At 40.0% G+C, this 17,196-nt stretch overlaps 1 long non-coding RNA gene across 2 annotated transcripts; it reads left to right on the top strand.

The window, feature by feature from the left end:
- Positions 1-3,165: 3,165 nt before the first annotated feature.
- LOC120436447 lies at positions 3,166-4,527 on the top strand. 2 transcript variants are annotated; one of them, XR_005610430.1, is made up of 3 exons: positions 3,166-3,334; positions 4,299-4,414; positions 4,483-4,527. It is a non-coding gene; the product is annotated as an uncharacterized LOC120436447 (long non-coding RNA). The 2 variants fall into 2 exon arrangements; XR_005610431.1 differs by having other exon boundaries at positions 3,461-4,414.
- Positions 4,528-17,196: the final 12,669 nt, after the last annotated feature.

Here is a 17,196-nt window from a genome sequence, read left to right as displayed (position 1 = left end):
GTCAGAGCCACCGGCCTGTAGCTGTTGAGGTCCTTGGGCGTGAAGTCTTTGGCACTGGTACAACACAGGAGGTTTTCCAGAGCTGTGGGACTCGTCCCAGCCTCAGGCTCAGGTTGAAGAGGTGCTCCATCACCCCACACAGTTGGTCCGCGCAGGACCTGATGACCCTCGAGCTGATGTGATCTGGACCCGCTGCCTTCTTGGCTTTAATCCTCCTCAGTTCCCTCCTAACCTGGGTGGTTGAGAGAGACAAGCTGGAGCCTTGTGTTGAGTGTGTATTGGATGCTGTTGTTGGGGGTGGGGAGGGGTGAGCAGGGTGAATAGAGGAGGTGTGAAGTGTCTGAGGTGTCAGAGGTGGAACAGCAGCAGTGGGGGTGGGTGAGTCTGCAGCCGATGTTGGAGACTGCCTCATGGCTGAATCAAATCTGTTGAAGAAATGATTCAGTTCATTTGCCCACCTCACATCCCTCCCAGGCAGAGAGTTCTGATGTTTGTGGCCTGAGATGGTTCTGAGGCCTCTCCAGACTTCACCAACGTTATTTTGCTGAAGCTGGTTCTCCATCTTCTGCCTGTAGCTGTCCTTCCCATTCCTTATCAGTCCCCTCAGCTCTCTCTGCACCCTTTTCAACTCCTCTTTGTCTTTGGATTTGAAGGCCCTCCTCTTCTGCTTGAGGACAGCTTTAATTTCTGGGGTAATCCAGGGTTTGTTGTTGGAGAAACACCGTACAGTCCTGGTAGGTGCGGTGTTATCCACACAGAAATTAATATAGTCAGTAATGCATGTAGTAAGGCTGTCGATGTCCTCTCCGTGGTCGTCACAGATCACCTCCCACACAGTCGACTCAAAACAATCCTTAAGCGCCTCCTCGCTCTCCTCCGACCATCTCTGCACTGTGCGGGTGGCTGGTGGCTCCCTGCGCACTAAGGGCTCATACACAGGGACAAGGTGCACCAGGTTATGATCAGATCTGCCCAGGGAGGGAGAGGTGATGAACTGTATGCCTCTTCTGCATTGGCATACAGTAAGTCCAGTGTTTTATTGTCTCTGGTTGGGCAGGTCACATACTGGGTGAAGGTGGGCAGTGTGGAGTCCAGTGAGGCATGATTGAAGTCCCCTGATATTATGAGGAGGGCTCTCGGAGATTGTGTTTGCAGTCTGCTGACCACAGAGTGGAGAGAGTCACAGGCTGCATCCGCGTTGGCCGAGGGGGACATACGCTGTTATCGCGATAACATGCGAGAAATTCCCGGGCAGGTAGTGCGGACGCATGCTAACGGCTAACAGCTCAATGTCTCTGCTGCAGAGTTGTTCTTTCACAGTGATGTGCCCAGGGTTACACCATCTGTCATTCACAAACACTGCCAGTCCCCCTCCTTTCCTCTTACCGCTCTCTCTCGTCCTGTCCGCTCGCAGCAGCTGGAATCCCGGTAGTGTCACGCTTGTGTCCGGAGTTAGCGGTGTTAGCCACGACTCCGTTAGCATCATGATGCTACATTGCCGGTGTTCTGGGAATTTCTCCTACCCCGCAAACCGTCCTACCCGTTGTTCCTGAGCATGTGCGCGCATGCGCACAACACATAAAGTGAAGCAAAGCGCATCCGGCTGTGATTTAATGCTACCCGTTGTCATATTTGCAGGAAAATAGGTAAGCAGTAAGTATTAGTACTTTTATTGACGTTGATACTTGAGTTTTTAAGCCTTTGTGATTGTTTGTCAATATTAAAGTAAAGTCGCTATCTGCTTTCTGCACAAAACTGTCGAATTTGCAGCTTCGGTGAAGTCTGCTGTCAAGTTACTGGACACGTTGTATTTGCACAACACTTCTGAATCCGCAGCTTCGGTGTTTTAAGGCTGTTTCGGTAATGTCGTTATTTAATAAGTTAAATTATTTGCATTGTTAACTGCACGTATTGAAGCTCAGAAGAAAATGTTTACTTACATTCGTAGATATGGAGAAGAAGTGGGAAGAGATTTACGCGTTTATTTCTGCGGGCTCCAACCCTTCAGGATATGACAAGGCTCAGAGGCAAAACCTCAGAAGATATGCCTCAAAATTCCAACAAAAGGGTCAGTAATTTATTGTTAATACTAACAACTCATATATGTGGTTAAATTAATTTATAAATATATATTGTTCTACTGCAGATGGAGAACTCTTTGTTGGAACCAGAAGAGTAGTAAAAACCATGGATGATGCCAGGAAGCTATTTCATGAGTTTCATTCATCTCCAATTGGAGGACACACTGGCACACACAAAACGCTAAATGCAGTGTGTTCCAGATTTTACTGGTTTGGTATGACAGTTGACATTAAAACATGGGTATGTATTAACTGTTTGCATTGTTGTTAAATGCCGTTTAAAATAAGAATTTTTTTTTTATATCAGTTAAAAGAGAAACTGTACGCTTGCAAAATATAAATAAATATGATTAATTAGTGATATTACAGTAATAACCTGTAGGCCTGGCAGAGATTTGAAGACACACACAAAGTTTTGCTGCTAAATTGTTTGTTCGTTAGAGAATATATCATTAATGATGGTTTGTTTTTTTTGTTTTTTATAAATGAGAATGTTGAACATTTACGTGAACTCCATAAATATTTTTACCTTAAAGATTCTGGAATGTGACCAGTGTCAAAAAGTTGGGAAACCACTGACTGCTGTGCAACCGTTGCAGTGTATTCAGGTAAATATTATGCCCCTTTTACCCATCAAACTATGCTTCTAGCTCATATTCATGAAGGCAGGAGTGTTTGCCAACTAATTTTAACCATCGATGTTAATGTGTACATTATACAAATTGTTATTCAAATTATTAATTTGTCCTTGATAGGTGTCTGAAGTGTGGGAACTTATTGGTATAGATCTTACTGGACCTCTTCCTAAAACGTCAAGCGGCTTCCAGTATATACTTACTGCAACTGACTACTTTTCAAAATGGGTTGAAGCTTTCCCATTAAAAACGAAATCTGCATCTGAGGTAGCCAATGAGATGAAAAGACCAATGACAACATAAAAAGGTATGCATAATTTTTATCTATCAGTTTTTAATAACATTACTTATGTTATTCAAACTTAATTGTTACTTAATAATTTATTAATTTCTTTACTTCTAATTAAACTTTCATTACTGTCTTTACATATTTCGATGCCTGCATTTAGAGCCCTCCGAAAACTGGTGAATGACCAGCAGAATAACTGGGATCTGTATCTAGATCCCACCCTGTTTTCACTGCGGTCAAAAGTACACACCACAACAAAATACTCACCTTTTTTTCTGATGTATGGAAGAGAGGCAGTATTTCCATCAGAAGTGCCTGCTCAAGTGCCGGTGAGTGTTTGTCAAATTCTTTCTATGTTAGAACTAAGAATTGAAACCATTTAAGTAAAAACCCAGTAATGTCTTTATGAATATGATATCATCTTGTTTTAATTGCTAATATCTACAAAATTTTAGATTTCCAACATCATTCTGCCAGACGACAAAAGGTACAGTGACTATGTACAGTCTGAAAGTGAAGCACAACATGCAGTTAAAGAAACTGCGCAAGAAAACATTGCGAAGTCACAAGACAAGCAAAAGGTTGCATACGCCAAGCAGGTCCTGAAAAAGTACAAAAATGTTGTGTACAATGTAGGGGATCAAATTCTGCTTCTAAATATGAGGAAACGTGGGCGAAAAGGAGGAAGACTTGAACCGGATTTTTCAGGTCCCTACACAATTGATGACATCAGTGGAAAATGTGTTGGACCGAAAAACGCTGAGGGAAATACTTTAAAAAGTCTATACAGTATTGACCACATTAAACCTTATAGAACAAGCCACCCTGTCCAAGTCTCAACTCCAACTGAACCTGTTGAGAGTAGCCCATCTTCTGAGATGCAGCCTTGCAGTCCTCAGCATCATCCTGAAGCGCTGCAAAATAACAGACCCTCTGTCATACAGTTTGCACCAAAAATAGCTCAGGTAAAATCAGTCCAAGCACCAGAAGAGCTTGTACCAGTGACCCCCCAGAAACCCAGCACGTAAGAAAAAGGTGGCATAGCTAAAAATCTCATTCTGACCGGTTGGTCAATTGTTGCCAGTTTGGCTAGTCGAATGGATAGAATTTTTTTTTTTCTCCCCTCTTGCTAATTTTGACCTGTTGGTCCAATTTTGGCTAATTTCTCCCCTCTGGCATGGTTATTTTGTTGGCCCGTTGGCCCTTGTCTGTTTGTGGCCCGTTGGCCATTGACCGTGATTTTCAAATGGCAACTGTTATTACTAAAGAAACTTATCATATTTTGTTTTTTAGTGAAGTGGCTTTGGGCTGCAAAAGACACCGGGCGTGTGGAGGCAGTCGTTGGGCCATACAAATTGTATGACTCTTCTTTTCGCACACTGGAGGACAGTGGGTGGCTTTCTGATGAGGTAAGTGAAGTAATCATTTTTGGTCCTAGTGGTGGTCTGTAAAAATAATCTTCTTTTAATCCAAACAGGTCATTGATGGATACCTGCACTGCCTCATTAGGAAACAAAAGGCAAGTAAGAACGTATGCCAGTTATTTCACAAAAAGCATTTTATACAATTATGTAATCTTTTAAAAAACCTCTTGCATTTTTCAGGAACCCGTGTATCAGTTGTCTTGCGTTGTTGCAACCTCTCTGTTTTCTGGGAAGTTTAAATGTGTCACCAAGGTAATGTAGATGTTATATAGGTCATATAGTGCATGTTATGTAAATGAATCTAAACCTTTATAAACTTAAAAATATTCCACAGATGTTGTTTCCGGCTGAGGACATTTGGTTGTGCCCACTGAACTTCGGTGCACACTGGATCCTTGTGGTACATTGTTCTTTTTAGCAGCATATTCTTATGTTGAAAATGCTTACAACTGATTATGTTTACTTAAGTTAGTGTACTACACATATTCTACTAAATACCATTTTTATTTTAGGTTGTCAAACCTAAAATAGGTTTGACAACCTAGTGTGGAAAATGGAGTCTCTGCCACACAACAAGCAGATGGACTCCAGCAGTTGTGGAGTTTTAGTGTTGAAGGTATTTAATAAGCCATTGTATTTAATTGTATTTATTGTATTTAACTAGAATTAAGTTAATCAATTGCAATTACTGTAACATATTTTACAGTTTGCCGAACACTACCTTATGAGTGGAGAGGTTACTAGGGTGCTGTCCACTCCAGAAGCCATTGGGCTGCAACGCACAGAAATTGCTTGCGAACTGCTAGAACATCAAAGTAAGTTGAGTCATGTGCTTTTGTATTGGAATAGCACTTTCAGTTTTGTTTAAAACTGTTATGTTGAACGCCGGTGTGTTTCTAGGTAATGCTGATGACTACTGTGTGGTTTGTTCCATGCTGGAAGCCGATCCTGAGTCCAGTATGATTGAAATGGTAAAACAAATAAACCACAAATGCAATATACAGTTGCTTGCAACATTATTCGCCCCCTTGAACTTTTCCACATTTTGTCATATTACAGCCACAAACACGAATCAATTTTAATTGTAATTCCACGTGAAAGACCAATACAAAGTGGTGTATACGTGAGGAGTGGAACGACAGTCGTACATGATTCCAAACAATTTTACAAATGAATAACTGAAAAGTGGGGTGTGCGTAATTATTCAGCCCCTGAGTCAATACTTTGTAGAACCACCTTTATCTGCAATTACAGCTGCCAGACCTTTAGGGTATGCCTCTACCAGGTAGAGACGTTGTTCTTTCACGTGGAATTCCAATAAAATTGATTCATGTTTGTGAATGCAATCTGACAAAATGTGGAAAAGTTCAAGGGGGCGAATACTTTTGCAAGCCACTGTAGTAATTATTTTCTCATGAAATTGTAATGTTGGTTAACACACTTACACACACCCCCTTCTCCCTCTTCAGGTGCAGTGTGACTTTTGTCTCAGATGGGCACATTTTGGATGTGCTCAATATGAGAGCAGCCTGGTCAAGTACTTGTGCGACAAATGTGCATAATTGTTATGAATACTGTTTCTTTTCCACTTCTTTCTCCCTGTGTTCTGTTGGATCTGTAAATATCAAATACATATATCTGTATATATCTGTAAATATATGCTGTCAGTCACAGTAAAGTACAAAGAGCAGCCTGGTCAAGTACTTGTGTAAAAAAAAAATGTGCATAATTTGTTATGAATACTGTTTCTTTTCCACTTCTTTCTCCCTGTGTTCTGTTGGATCTGTAAATATCAAATACATATATCTGTATATATCTGTAAATATATGCTGTCAGTCACAGTAAAGTACAAAAGAGCAGCCTGGTCAAGTACTTGTGCGACAAATGTGCATAATTTGTTATGAATACTGTTTCTTTTCCACTTCTTTCTCCCTGTGTTCTGTTGGATCTGTAAATATCAAATATACATATATATATCTGTAAATATATTCAGTAAATATATACTGTAACTATAATGGAGTGAGTTCATTGTCAAAGTTTATATAGTCAAGTGTTCCAATCACTTCAATGGTGACAGCTGTATAACTTAAGCACCTTGGCATGCAGACTGCTTCTACAAACAAGTGCCAAAACATGCTACCTTTGTTATTATAAAGTAGAAGCATACTCTGACGGGAAGAATTACGTGCCAAAACATGCTACCGCTGTTATTATAAAGTAGAAGCATACTCTGACGGAAGAATTACGTGCCAAAACATGCTACCGTTGTTATTATAAAGTAGAAGCATACTCTGACGGGAAGAATTACGTGCCAAAACATGCTACCTTTGTTATTATAAAGTAGAAGCATACTCTGACGGGAAGAATTACGTGCCAAAACATGCTACCGTTGTTATTATAAACTAGAAGCATACTCTGACGGGAAGAATTACGTGCAAAACATGCTACCGCTGTTATTATAAAGTAGAAGCATACTCTGACGGGAAGAATTACGTGCCAAAACATGCTACCGTTGTTATTATAAACTAGAAGCATACTCTGACGGGAAGAATTACGTGCCAAAACATGCTACCGCTGTTATTATAAAGTAGAAGCATACTCTGACGGGAAGAATTACGTGCCAAAACATGCTACCGCTGTTATTATAAACTAGAAGCATACTCTGACGGGAAGAATTACGTGCCAAAACATGCTACCGTTGTTATTATAAACTAGAAGCATACTCTGACGGGAAGAATTACGTGCCAAAACATGCTACCTTTGTTATTATAAACTAGAAGCATACTCTGACGGGAAGAATTACGTGCCAAAACATGCTACCGTTGTTATTATAAACTAGAAGCATACTCTGACGGGAAGAATTACGTGCCAAAACATGCTACCTTTGTTATTATAAACTAGAAGCATACTCTGACGGGAAGAATTACGTGCCAAAACATGCTACCGCTGTTATTATAAAGTAGAAGCATACTCTGACGGGAAGAATTACGTGCCAAAACATGCTACCTTTGTTAATAAGAGCAAGAAGCATAATTCTGACGGGAAGAATTACGTGCCAAACCATGCTACCTTTGTGAATGTGACCTACAAGCACACTTTAATGGGTAAAAAGAAGTGTCAAACCGTACTGGCTTTATGAATATCAGCTACAAACATACTCTGATGGGCAAAGTTAAGTGGCAAACCGTCATACCTACTTAAATTTGTACTGGAATTATTGTGTGGCAGCAGAAATGTGCATAAATTACGTACAGTAGGACATTTTGCCAAAGTAGGGCAGTTTGTCATAAGGCAGCGTAAAATTATCCTACTGGTAGGACGGTTTGCCAAAGTAGGACGTTTTGTCAGAGGACACCGTAAAATTTTCCTACAGGTAGGACGTTTTGCCAAAGTAGGACGTTTTGTCAGAACACCGGTACTCCCTCTGTGACCAGGTTAGCGACGTGAGCTCATCCATCTTATTGGGCAAAGATCTTACATTTCCAATAATTACAGAAGGAAGAGATGGTCGATAACGTCTCCTTCTCGGGCGACGGCGCTCCTTCCCAGCACGACACCCCCGTCTTTTCCTCCTCAGCTCGCTGGGAATGTCGGGTCTGTCCGCCGGCAGTACCGCTGCGGGACGTAGCGCTAACAGCTGATCCTTACTGTAAACAAAGGATCCCTGCTCTGGGTCCCCAGACACGGGTGAAAAAAGTAGAAAAAAACTAAGAAAAACGACCAGAACTAGCACAAAACGGTAGAACATGGTTGCAGAATCTAATTACTAATACGTTAGTTATAAAAAATTACGAGAAGAAAAAGATAAGAAAGAAAGAAACTCAGAATGAGCAGAGCTGCTGTAACAGGCTGCCGCACACGGGGCGCCGGAAGTAGATACGATCCGGACTTTTCTACTATGATGCTGCTGTAAAAGATGCAGTATGCTGTTTAGTATCGTCCTGATGAAATATGCAAGGCCTTCCCTGAAAAAGATGTCACCTGAATGGGAGCATATGTTGTTCTAAACCCTGTATATACATTTCAGCACAGATGCCCCCACATACTATCAGAGATGGAGGCATCCAGCTGATAACAAGGTGGATGTTCACTCTCCTCTCGAGTCCAAAGGATGTGGCCTCCATGTTTTAGGATTACAAATTTTTGATCCATATGACCACAGAACATATGGATCAAAAATTTGAACAGGGCAGCACGGTGGCACGGTGGTTAGCACTGTTGCCGCACAGCAAGAAGGTCCTGAGTTCAATTCCACCATCAGGCTGGGGTCTTTCTGTGTGGAGATTGCATGTTCTCCCCGTGTTTGCGTGGGTTCTCTCCGGGTACTCCGGCTTCCTCCCACCGTCCAAAGACATGCAGCTTGTGGGGATAGGTTAATTGGATAATCCAAATTGCCACTAGGTGTTGTTACGGGTTCGAAATTGAGGACGAGAGTAAAACAATGATGGTCCAGAAGAGGTCAATCAAACAATTGATTTTAATGAATACACGCAGCGTGGAGAGGTGCAAACTGCAAAACAGTTGTACATCTCTGCCCAAAATACACTCTAGATTGCTTTTATAACATCAGGGTATTGTAACGCCCCTTCTTGCGTTTACAAGCACATAATTTGCATGTACAGAACATTCATGTATTTTAAGAATTAAATGCAACATAGAGGTTCCTCCTTGTGGCATACTCTTCCGAATATGGTGATGACCTAAGGCCTTTGAGGTCACCATGGACTGGACATCCTTCCGTCACCTGTAACTAAGCAAACTCAAATGCAACAAGAAGCTGAATACATTCAGGCCTTTACTCAGCTACTATTTTACTGTAACAATATACTCAGCCTATAAGCTTTTAAGATTATAGATTTAACTCAACGATTTAAGTGGTTGTAACTGCACCTGTAATAAACATGTTAATATTAGATTATGATAACCCCTGTAATACAAATTATAACATAATGCCAACAACTTCAATAAATGCTAGGATGAAAGGATAATTAATGCAATGATAAAGATGATGGTTATGAACAGTAACCCTAAAATAATTCCTATAATTCTACAATTCCCTCTCTTGACGTCTCTTCCAGAGACGTCACTACACTATTCCCAGGTCCACTACCTTCGCTCTGACCCTCTCTAGCCGCCCCCTGACTCAGCAAATCAGACAACCTCATGTCCTCTAGGTGGTCCAGTAATAAAACGCCAGCTCCCACTTGAAAACACTTCATGCTTAAGTGGTCTCTGCTCCTTTCCTGGGTCCCTCTCTAGTGGAAATCTAGTGGAATGGACCCTCGTCATCAATCACTAAGTAAACTGAATTGGCGCAGGTCTCAAATAAGAAGTAGAAGACACTTGGGCCTTCGCTCAGGCCTGCTACTAGATTTATGTGTATTGTAAGCATGCATGCAATTAACCTGCTATGTTCTCATCTTCCCTCAACATGTATCACCTGGACACTCTTACCAGTGAAGCTTAAAACCCTCTTGGATAGAACATCAACTCTAAACTAGCACAGTTATGCAATGTGTATAAAATGAACTAAACCTGTGAATAGAATGAATGTGATGACAAACCTATTCAATGCAATATGAACCCTGTAAACAATATTACTGGTAAACAATGCTGTAAAACATGTTCTTAATGCAATCATAAAACATCACTGACACTTGCCAAGTTTACTTAGCCACACCTTTCCATTGTCCAAACACAGATGTCATCCAGGACGCCAGCAGATTTTCGATACCTGAGTGCTCATGCATGGTTTTAGATAATTCGATTTTTCTCTCCCGTCAGTGAACTCGGACCTAATTGTTCTGCGAACCCCATCATGGCGTCCCTGGTTTGGTTAGAGAGTCTCAGCAGGTTGTAATGAAATGAGCTGGTAGACCCTTTACCATAATTCAACCCTATGCCCTTATTCCTGCTGAGACACTCATCACCTTTACCTGACCCCTCGCGCTTTTGTCTTTTTTACCGATCCTGTTTTAGCAACTACAGTCTCAGGAAGTGCTGGGCTGGACTGGCCTCCGTGTTCAGACAAGTGGTTCGGAGTGCCCTGCAAAATATAGACAATAAACAACACAGCCATAGTTAATATCATTGCATACAATAAACATGTAGTTGTAAGGAACATTCTAATCAGTTTTCTCATTACGTGTCTCTGATTCGTGTGTTTGCATCATGTTATATAAACTTTGTATACTTTGTAGTGCATTATGCTAAGCAAACCAACCCTTTCAATTCCCCAACCCTATCTGTCTCCTCAACGGGTTGTATGTTTTCAATGTTTCCTTATTATTTTGTCATAAAATAAATCAAACAAATAACTTAAGCTGTGTGACGGCACCTTGCGTTTACGCCAGGCTGTGAGCTGCCCTGAATCTACTTGCTACACCCCCTTTCACCCAATTTAATTTCTCAATCTTAGTTTAAACTATTCCTGACCTTCCCTTCTCTCATCTGATCATCTCAAGCACGTCCTGTACCAAATTTGCTTCCTCTTTTCAAGCCCACATTTAATTACAAGCTCTAACACATTTGCCCTATACTGGCGGTCTCGACGTGTTTCCTGTCTACTTACAAAAATACCAGAGTTATTCTCAGAACTCAGAGCTGAAGTTCCTCTTTTCTAAGTCTGTATGTTCAAGAAGAGAGCAAGCTGCTAGTCGGTAAACAACTTTATCATCACATAAGTTATTAGGTAAAAGTCACGTAGACACATTTCATGTAGCTAATAACATATATACAATTTTCCTTTGACATATCTGTATGTGTACGCCTAAATTATAACCTCTTATTCTAGAAATCAAAAATAACCTGAAAATAACACTTTCTGCCTCAGTTTTACCATACCTAAATTATCAAAAACCTAAACATCATCAAGTAATCCTAAAACCCTTTCAAATTAAACCTTAAATCCTGTAACTCCCCCTTTTGTGACACATCTCATGTGTTACAAACTCAAAATCCTTCACTCAGGTTAGGGCATTAAAAGAAAAGGTTAGTCATATCATATTAAGTCTACATGCTCCGGACCTTCAAACCTGTTTTTAGGAATGAAATCAAATTAATCATCATGTCAAATCTTTTCTTGGCTCCATCCACCGCCTGCATCCTTGGAACGTCCTAGAAACAAAAAGCCTGTGTGTTAACCAGAACTTCACATTTCATACTCAATTTCCCCACTTATGATCCAACCTGTGTTATAACACAAAATAAACTTAAACAGAACAGTTATTAATCATGTGTTACCTCAGTTAATGGTAACTTGAGTTACCTCAAACAATGTTTCCTTTTAGCATTTGGCATTCTATAATGTAATAACATAATCCAACCCCAGTAAATAATTTTCTCAAAACAAACATCAACATCCCCAGAATTAAGTCTTCCACTCCTCCTGTTTGTCAACCTTTTATTTATTTCCCCTCTTGGTCCGATCACTCGCATTCACTCACATGCATTCACACATGATATTTTTTTTTGCTGATACTGCAGCCTTCTGCGCCACGTCATCAGATGCTCCACATCAGCAAAATGAGCTCAATCATTTGTTTTATTTCGTTTTTCCTTTTTAGGAAAATAGTTCTCTATACTTTTGACTGGATTGACTCGCTGCAATCCTTACTTGGTAATTTGTCCGCGCCGTCAGTTCACTCTCTTCCAGGCCTGCTTAGAGCAAAATGAGAAAAAGAGAGCTGATTGTTAGCTCATCAAAGTACAAAACAAAATCACCTGACAGGTTTTTTCTAAGTGCACTGTTATAAAAACTATGGGCCCTTTTAGACATGTCCATGTTTATCAAAACTCCCTCTATTAAAATGAAAACAACAGCCCCAAAAATCTTAAACCATCTTAAATTTCACCCATTCAACGCACTGAAAACCTTGTCCAAACTGCACCGTTTTACACACAACCATGTCCCCTTAGACACTTCACCATACTTAGATTCAGCCTAAAATATAAACACGTTATAACAATGTGTCAACACTAAATTATAAATTTCTTGTCCAAATCTGCACCTTCAACAGAAATGCATGTTGAAACCTTAACACCTTATTGAATTATTTTCATTTTCTTTCTATACTAATCACTTACTTTTATCAATCAGTGCAAAAGCACTCCTAACTCACTCTTATAAAACTGCTTTAATCACTTTTCTTCTGTTAATTTCCATTTATTTTATTAAACATTCACACCATTCTCTCACTCATACAACCAGCAAGCTGATCTTCATTGCATACGCTTGTGTTCTTAGCCGGGTTTTCAATCAATATCTCTATGCATCAAGCTTTGATTAGACAAGCTTCATGAGCTTGTCTTTGTAGGGTTAATGCATTTTCTGTTTGTGTGTGGTATTTTGCATCTATGGCTTCGCAGTCTCCCAGACTCCTTCCCAATTCTCCAGTTAAGCAGTCAGTTTTTCTTTCCCGAATTACTAGCCCAAACTTTTGATCTCCCACCTTAAATAAAAGCACTCCTGGTCTTCAGCCAGGAGTTAGGGCTTACTTTTCAGGTTCCTGGACACATCATTCTGTGAACAATTCAACCAGAAACTTGCCTTAACATATCCATTGATGTTAACCTATAATTTTCTTCCGACTGCTGCTGTGGAGAATTTGTCCGGTTCTGCTTTACTCCTGAAAATAACAAAACTAAGACATTTTCATTATTATCACAAGTGCCTAAATAACCCATTTCTCTATCTCTGATCAGAAACACCAATTATGCCATGCATGTAAGCGTGTTCTTCCTTGCATTTTATGTTAATTGAGTGTAAACTGCTTCTTCATTGCATCCTATATATTCATATTTAATTTATGCATTTCACCACTGAGCTTTAGATTCAAACTATCTCACTTCTAATTCATTTCAAAAATAATCTCACATGTAACAATTTGTATGTGTGTTTTCTATTCCTTAAGGTAATGACAATTATTTCTTTCATTATTCTCACCTTTTCTAGTGTTTACCTCTTTGTTATGCTGTGGTGGACATCCCTAAACAGTCATGAGTTCAGGCTTTCAACTTTCAATCCAATTATATCCTATATTCTCGCAGTCCAACTCGTCCAGCTTCATCTCTCACTGGTCCTCTCTGCACAATGTCCTGTTCGGGCTTCAAAGCTCCAGCAAACACAGTCTCAACTCAGCTGTTGTCTTCTTCTCTGTTTCTTTACAGTCTTTCTTTCAGATTAAGTCCCAGCGTGGCAAAAATATCACTCAATGTCCAGTGCTCTTCCACAATTCTTTATCCCACTGTTCAACTGCCCAGCCTGTATTTTCACAGTACATGTTGCAGTACTCTTACATGCTGCTGCTGGTGGTCAGTCGTCATCAGTGTTAATGGATCAGTGGCACTGTCGTTTGCCTGCTGTATTCAAGTCCACGATGTTCTATCGGTCTTCATCAGGCGATTGACTGTCCTTTGAACTTCTTCTCCGCTTCAGGGACAAAGTGAGAGATCCAGCCGCACAATTTCGAGCCAAAACTGGCTTATTCTCCCAATTCTTTTAATCTACTTTTCTGCTGCTGAACTCAAGGTTGCAATGTTGAGAGAGTCCACCTGTATTGACACACTAAAGCCTACAATTAGTAATATATTCATTTTTCTTAAAGGCTTCATTTGCTCCATGGGCCTCGTCTGTCTCTCTGTGTTCTTTCTGTACACACTCAGTTCCCATATATGGGCATGCAAAGTTCCTGTTCACTATTTCCTGTCGCTGCAGCCCCGGTACACAGAGCCATATTTCCTGTTCTTCAAACTAATCTAACTCCTTTTCTTTCTAACTCCCCTTTTCACTTACTCAGACAAATCACACAGTCACTCAAATCAAATACTGACAGCATTCACACAATTAAAATCACTCGAAATACGCTTTCATACAGTATCTTGGACATGCCTTCCATGATCAGAAAGAGCAAGTCAAAAGAAAAAGAAAAAAAAAAACTGAAACCTCTCATAACATCACTGAAGGTCAAATATCTTCATAGACCCAAAAGTAAGCATATTATTTCCCTAGTCAAAAGTCAAACCGTTCCTCACAAAGTAATTTTTAATCTAACAGCCTTTGTGTTTTGAAACTAAAAGAGGAAGGAACAGCGCCCAATTTAAACTGCGCATGTTGTCACTCAACAACACACACACAGAAAATGTAACTGTATATATTATCTCAAACTGAAACAAAACCCATCTAAAAATCCTAAAACATCTTACTTGACACCCCAAAACACACATCGCTTACAGACATCTTTTTAATTAAATTATCTCAAATTCAATTTCAGTTCTTAGAACCCAGATAACGGTCTTAAGTATCAACAGTTTATGTATCCTATCTCAAAACCCAGCAAAAATTCATACAGTCATGGCAAGAAATAAAACTTTACTTACAGTCTTGTAATAAACAAAACCAGCGTCTTAAATACATGCATCAGCCATGTGTAGCAGTCTCTATAAACTTCCTATCAGTCTTACACAGTTTTACCTAGTACAGACACGTGTCAAGCAAACCCCATACTCATATTCTACAGTTATCATGAAATACTTATCATAATCAACAACAGTCACACAAATATAATAAACATAAACTGCATTTCTTCCCTTAAAACACAGATTGAAGTCGTCCTTAACCCTGGCTCTGCAGTCAGTCATTAGCCACTCATTAGTAAACAGGAAATGTCACTCTAAATAAGTCACAGGCATCTCATTTACATAGACACAGACACACTCTCAAAATAACCAGCCTGCTGCAGTGCCCGTGGCAGACAGAGCCTATATACAAACATAAAAATTATAACACAGAGACGTCTGATAAATTAAATAATATTTACAAGGCCTTAAATTGCACAACCTACATAATTTAGACAAAATTTGAATTAACCCTCCAAGGGACAAACTCCAAGTTTTTGATAATCAATGACCCAGTATCAGGTCCAACCTGTGTCTGGTCTAATTGCTAAAGTTCCTAAGTCAATTTAAAAGCGTCCAACGCCCAAGGTCCAACCTTTACTACCCAAAAAAGTGCATAAACCGTTCCAAACGGTAAACTGATCCAATCAGTAGCTATTTAGGAGCGTCGTTGTTCTCCACACTTGCCAAGTGAACTATCCCTCCCAGAGGAAGATGTCGATCGTCACCGACAAATTGGAAGCGTCACCTTCCGACAATGCACTTCCTAGAACATCCCACAGTTCCGTTCTACAGAAATTTACTTGTATTTTAAAGACATCCTATGAAACCACCAAACCAACTTTATTGATGTCCAAGCCCAGCTTTATATTCAATTATGACTGTATTACCATACACAGTTTCCAAATTACCTATAATCCTAAATTCAGTAGTCCAACTACTTTAAATTCTCTTTCCTTAGCAGTCCAACTGCATTTAAATCCTCGTAGCAGTCCAACTGCATTTCCTTTAATCAGTACTGTCACTTAACCTTACATTATCATTACTTCAACTTCAATTCTCATGAGATTTTCACCAAAATCAAAACAGACCTTTACCAGTAATTTTCAGTGAGTAGACTTTCAATTTTGTCAGAACCAATTCAGCACTGTTTGGAAATAATTCAACAGGTAGTGCCTTACCTTTGAATAAGCCGGCTTATGTCCACTCACTTCGACCACTGACTCGTGTCTGCCTGTTTGAGCACCTTGGACCCTCTCAGTCTCAACCTCCAAGTTTTCTCCCTCAACCCTCGGCCAATGCACCAAATGTTACGGGTTCGAAATTGAGGACGAGAGTAAAACAATGATGGTCCAGAAGAGGTCAATCAAACAATTGATTTTAATGAATACACGCAGCGTGGAGAGGTGCAAACTGCAAAACAGTTGTACATCTCTGCCCAAAATACACTCTAGATTGCTTTTATAACATCAGGGTATTGTAACGCCCCTTCTTGCGTTTACAAGCACATAATTTGCATGTACAGAACATTCATGTATTTTAAGAATTAAATGCAACATAGAGGTTCCTCCTTGTGGCATACTCTTCCGAATATGGTGATGACCTAAGGCCTTTGAGGTCACCATGGACTGGACATCCTTCCGTCACCTGTAACTAAGCAAACTCAAATGCAACAAGAAGCTGAATACATTCAGGCCTTTACTCAGCTACTATTTTACTGTAACAATATACTCAGCCTATAAGCTTTTAAGATTATAGATTTAACTCAACGATTTAAGTGGTTGTAACTGCACCTGTAATAAACATGTTAATATTAGATTATGATAACCCCTGTAATACAAATTATAACATAATGCCAACAACTTCAATAAATGCTAGGATGAAAGGATAATTAATGCAATGATAAAGATGATGGTTATGAACAGTAACCCTAAAATAATTCCTATAATTCTACAGTGTAAATGTGCGAGTGAATGTGAGTGCGAATGGTTGTCCGTCCCTGTGTGTTAGCCCTGCGACAGACTGGCGACCTGTCCAGGGCGTACCCCGCCTCTCGCCCTATGACAGCTGGGATAGGCTCCAGTGCCCCCCGCGACCCTGAAAAGGATAAGTGGAAGCGAATGGATGGATGACCACAGAACAGTTTTCTATGTTGCCTTACTGAACTTTGAATAAGCTTTGGTCCAACTAACCTAAATGGCTGCACAATGTGCCACTAACTGTTTCTCTTTAATGTCACTTCCTTGTCACAACTTTTTTTTGAGATTTGTTGCTGCCACCAACTTCAGTGTTTCCTAACATTTATTTTCATGAAACATTAAAATGTCTCAGTTTAAACATTTAATATGTTTTCCACCACATAATAAAATCTG

The sequence above is a fragment of the Oreochromis aureus genome, linkage group 23 (genome assembly GCF_013358895.1).
Source record: "Oreochromis aureus strain Israel breed Guangdong linkage group 23, ZZ_aureus, whole genome shotgun sequence".
Classification (NCBI taxonomy): Eukaryota; Metazoa; Chordata; class Actinopteri; order Cichliformes; family Cichlidae; genus Oreochromis; species Oreochromis aureus.
This window is presented reverse-complemented; position numbering and strand designations above follow the sequence as displayed.